Source organism: Vulpes vulpes, chromosome 5, assembly GCF_048418805.1.
Source record: "Vulpes vulpes isolate BD-2025 chromosome 5, VulVul3, whole genome shotgun sequence".
Taxonomy (NCBI): domain Eukaryota; kingdom Metazoa; phylum Chordata; class Mammalia; order Carnivora; family Canidae; genus Vulpes; species Vulpes vulpes.
In genome coordinates this window covers 76,409,312-76,414,753 of record NC_132784.1, presented here as the reverse complement: position 1 = coordinate 76,414,753, position 5,442 = coordinate 76,409,312, and positions in this window count along the sequence as shown.

Genomic DNA, 5,442 nt, shown 5'->3' with positions numbered 1-5,442 from the left:
TGCCATGAATGTTAACCTGTAAGACTACACTCGAGAGTGTCATCTCCACAGTAAGCCAATGGACTGAGTAAGGAATGAGAGAATGTTACAGGGATGAGATTTATGTGACTACCAAATAATTCTTACTAACATGATACTGGTAGAAATCAAAAAGACCTTTCTAAATGGCTACTTCTGTATCTCTTATCATATAGAAGTAAATTTGATTATTAACATTCGGTATTGTGTATCTCTCCAATATAAGACAAAACATGATAATGATAATTGATACATAATTAAAATGAACTTCCATTCCATTTTTTAAACATTGAAAATAAACTTTTTCATTAATTGGTAAATACATACTAATTACTTAAAATGATCAAAATATAATGTATGGCTATAAAAAGGAAAGAAATGGAATTAAAAAATTTTTAAAGATTTTATTTACTTATTCATGAGAGACACACAGAGAGAGAGGCAGAGACACAGGCAGAGGGAGAAGCAGGCTCCATGCAGGGAGTCCGAAGCAGAACTTGATCCCGGGTCCCCAGGATCACTCCCTGGGCCGAAGGCAGGTGCTAAACCGCTGAGCCACCCAGGGATCCCCAGGAATTAGTATTTTAATACATGCTGGGACCAGCTGTCATCTAGTTGATTAAATTATGAATGTATTGTCATTTTCATCAAATCCTTCACAATTCATGATTTAATTATCAAATCACAGTCTTACTATGGAAGAACCAGATAGTTATCTTACTATATAAGAACTTCAAAGAAGCAGAGGTGACTTTAGGTTTTTGCCCATAAAGCACAATGCCTAGCACATAGTAAGCATGATTCATTCACTCATGTGGCTTTTTCCAAGTTGACAGGAGATGAAATTTATTTTCCTTACCTGATAGATCAAAAAATAGGGTTCAGAGAGTTCACATAATTTGTCCAGAAAGGCATAATTTTTTTTTCTTTGTGTTGTTTTTACACCGGGTCCATTTATGTACCGGTACTAACGCCTACCAAGATTCCTTTAGAGAGAAAAGCCAAAGCATTTAACAGTCAGACAAAAAAATACAATATGAAACAATGTAGTTCTAAGTAGGAAGGATTTAAAATATTGGAATGTGCATTGCATTGCATTACCAGCTACAGGAGTCTGTGAAATCTCTGTGGAAATAAGAGGAGCTGAACTGACCCTGACAGGATTGAACAGCCTGATTGGGAATTGTAAAGGTCCCATCCTGGTGCTGCAGAGAGCCCTCAGGAGTTCTAGGGAAGGATACTTAAGTTTGAGCCTATAGGCATTGCTAAAGATTTCTGCCTACCCAGTACATAAAGGCAAAAGTGTTTAGGGAGTGTAAAGTAGCAGGCTATGAAGGATCCATGGAAAGGGATCCTGCTTTTGTTGGGAGAAAGACCATCTTTTTGAGATTGTGCAATTAACTCAGGTGAACTTAAAAGAGATAAGAGAAATAATTACCTTGAAGCTGTAGTTGTGAAATTAATCTGGTGTGTTTGGAAGAAAGACAACTAGCCATCAACAGCCAGAGACTGACTCAAATTTAGGTCAGAATCCCAGATAAGACAACCCCAGAAGTTTCCTTAGAGATCTAGTTTAACACCCACAGTCCAGGGGCACTTTGGCATAAAGGATAGCAAAATATCAATTCATGTCATTTGATGTTAACTCTCATACCCTGGATAGATTTATATGATTTTCTTTTCAAAGAAAATCTCTTTAAAAGAGTTATGTACATAAATATGAATGGTAGCTCCAGTGAAAGGCAAAAGGGGAAGGAAAGTGTTATAGTTTTGAAAATCCATTGTAAATATATTGGATTATGAATAGTTAACATAAGATATTTTAAATACTAAGGCTCAGTGTTCTATGGAGCTGAAGCAGGGAATTGGCAGTATAATAGAGTGGAAAGTTGAAAGCTTCTTTGTCAAAAATTCTTCCCTAGTCTATCGATGACACTTGAAAGTCTACCAGCACAAAGATATTTCTCTGTGCTGACGTTTAACAGTTATTACTAAAGACATATTAATAGAGCTGGTTGTACATTATTATAGTGACAGGAGTTAAATTCAATGGGAATGAAGGAGAAAAGAAGGAAAGAGATGTTAAGATAGGCAATGTGCTAAGTGAAGGGAGCACACACTTCCAGGATATAGTTAGGAAAAGGTGAACAATTCTTGTACATCAATGAAAAAGAAGCCAATTTATGTGAGTTAGTAAGACATTATGGGAGACTCTAAAATCCAAGCTATACTTACCACCATTATCCTCAATGCCTTGATGAGTGTCAAAGACATTTGAGATCATAATGTTGTGAAAAATAGATATAATTGTACTTCTCTTGCTATCCATTTTTTGACTATGAAATATAATCAATTCTTCATTTGTAAATTAAGCATATTTACAAATTAAGCATAAGACAAATATAACTGATTACACTTACTTAAAAATATTTCATGGTTCGGAGGCAGCACAGGTGGCTCAGCGGTTTAGCACCACCTTCAGCCCAGGTTGTGATCCAGGAGAACCGGGATGGAGTCCCATGTCAGGCTCCCTACATGAGGCCTGCTTCTCCCTCTGCCTGTGTCTCTACCTCTCTCTCTCTCTCTCTGTCTCTCGAGAATAAATAAATAAAATCTTTAAAAATAAATAAATAAATAAACACTAAATAAATAAATAAATAAATAAATAAATAAATAAATAAATAAAATTTCATGGTTCTAAATACATTGGTTGACTTGTATATTTGTTTCCTTTCCACATGGGACTTATGGCAGGAAATTTCTCACATATAACTTTATCCACTTATTGTACTACATAAATTTTCAGTTTTTTCTGTTTTCTCTCAATGTATTTTCTCAATACTAAAGAATAAGAACAGCAAAGACACATTTTTCCTTGTCTAAAAACACTATTTTTGTAATGCTTTTGGGGCATAATATTCAGTCATGCTTTATAGTATATGTTAATAGAATGATTACATAAATATACTGTATTTTACAGTGTTAGTCTTCATTTCAGGCACCCAAGATGTTTATCACTAATTAATATTTTCAGGAAAGGAATAAAAAGATCTGCAGAAAAGTCTTCATCAATTAAATACAAATTTCTGTTTTATTCGACCTTTGGACACTTGTCATTATAATCGGCCCCTATCGAATATTAGTTGACCATAAAGTTCGGGGTCCACTTCTGGGTTCTCTATTCTGTTCCATTGATCTATGTGTCTGTTTTTGTGCCAGTACCACACTGTCTTGATGACCACAGCTTTGTAGTACAACCTGAAATCTGGCAGTGTGATGCCCCCAGCTATGGTTTTCATTTTTAAAATTCCCCTGGCTATTCGGGGTCTTTTCTGATTCCACACAAATCTTAAAATAATTTGTTCTAACTCTCTGAAGAAAGTCCATGGTATTTTGATAGGGATTGCATTAAACGTGTAAATTGTCCTGAGCAACATTGACATTTTCACAATATTAATTCGGCCAATCCATGAGCATGGGATATTTTTCCATCTCTTTGTGTCTTCCTCAATTTCTTTCAGAAGTGTTCTATAGTTTTTAGGGTATAGATCCTTTACCTCTTTGGTTAGGTTTATTCCTAGGTATCTTATGCTTTTGGGTGCAATTGTAAACGGGATGGACTCCTTAATTTCTCTTTCTTCAGTCTCATTGTTAGTGTATAGAAATGGCACTGACGTCTGGGCATTGATTTTGTATCCTGCCACACTGCCAAATTGCTGTATGAGTTCTAGCAATCTTGGGGTGGAGGCTTTTGGGTTTTCTATGTAGAGTATCATGTCATTGGCAAAGAGGGAGAGTTTGACTTTTTCTTTGCCAATTCGAATGCCTTTAATGTCTTTTTGTTGTCTGATTGCTGAGGCGAGGACTTCCAATACTATGTTGAATAGCAGTGGTGAGAGTGGACATCCCTGTCTTGTGCCTGATCTTAGGGGAAAAGCTCCCAGTGCTTCTCCATTGAGAATGATATTTACTGTGGTTTTTCGTAGATGGCTTTTAAGATGTTGAGGAATGTTCCCTCTATCCCTACACTCTGAAGAGTTTTGATCAGGAATGGATGCTGTATTTTGTCAAATGCTTTCTCTGCATCTAATGAGAGGATCATATGTTTCTTGGTTTTTCTACTGCTGATATGATGAATCACACTGATTGTTTTACAAGTGTTGAACCAGCCTTGTGTCCCGGGGATAAATCCTAGTTGGTCATGGTGAATAATTTTCTTAATGTACTGTTGGATCCTATTGGCTAGTATCTTGTTGAGAATTTTTGCATCCATGTTCATCAGGGATATTGGCCTTTAATTCGCCTTTTTGGTGGGGTCTTTGTGTGGTTTTGGAATTAAGGTGATACAATCCACTGGAAGAAAGACAGTTTCTTCAATAAATGGTGCTGGGAAAATTGGACATCCACATGCAGAAGAATGAAACTAGACCACTCTCTTTCACCATACACAAAGATAAACTCAAAATAGATGAAAGATCTAAATGTGAGACAAGAGTCCATCAAAATCCTAGAGAACACAAGCAACACCCTTTTTGAACTCAGCCACAGTAACTTCTTGCAAGATACATCCACGAAGGCAAAAGAAACAAAAGAAAAAATGAACTATTGGGACTTCATCAAGTTAAGATTTGCACAGCAAAGGATACAGTCAACAAAACTAAAAGACAACCTACAGAATGGGAGAAGATATTTGCAAATGATGTATCAGATAAAGGGCTAGTTTCCAAGATCTATAAAGAACTTATTAAACTGAACACCAAAGAAACAAACAATCCAATCATGAAATGGGCAAAAGACATGAAGAGAAATCTCACAGAGGAAGACATGGACATGGCCAACATGCACATGAGAAAATGCTCTGCATCACTTGCCATCAGAGAAATACAAATCAAAACCACAATGAGATACCACCTCACACCAGTGAGAATGGGGAAAATTAACAAGACAGGAAACAACAAATGTTGGAGAGGATGTGGAGAAAGGGGAACCCTCTTGCCCTGTTGGTGGGAATGCAAACAGGTACAGCCACTCTGGAAAATTGTGTGGAGGTTCCTCAAAGAGTTAAAAATAGACCTGCCCTACGACCCAGCAATTGCACTGTTAGGGATTTACCCCAAAGATTCAGATGCAATGAAACGCCGGGACACCTGCACCCCAATGTTTATAGCAGCAATGTCCACAATAGCCAAATTGTGGAAGGAGCCTCAGTGTCCATCGAAAGATGAATGGATAAAGAAGATGTGGTTTATGTATACAATGGAATATTACTCAGCCATTAGAAACGACAAATACCCACCATTTGCTTCAATGTGGATGGAACTGGAGGGTATTATGCTGAGTGAAGTAAGTCAATTGGAGAAGGACAAACAGTGTATGTTCTCATTCATTTGGAGAAGATATATAATGGTGAAAGGGAATATAAGG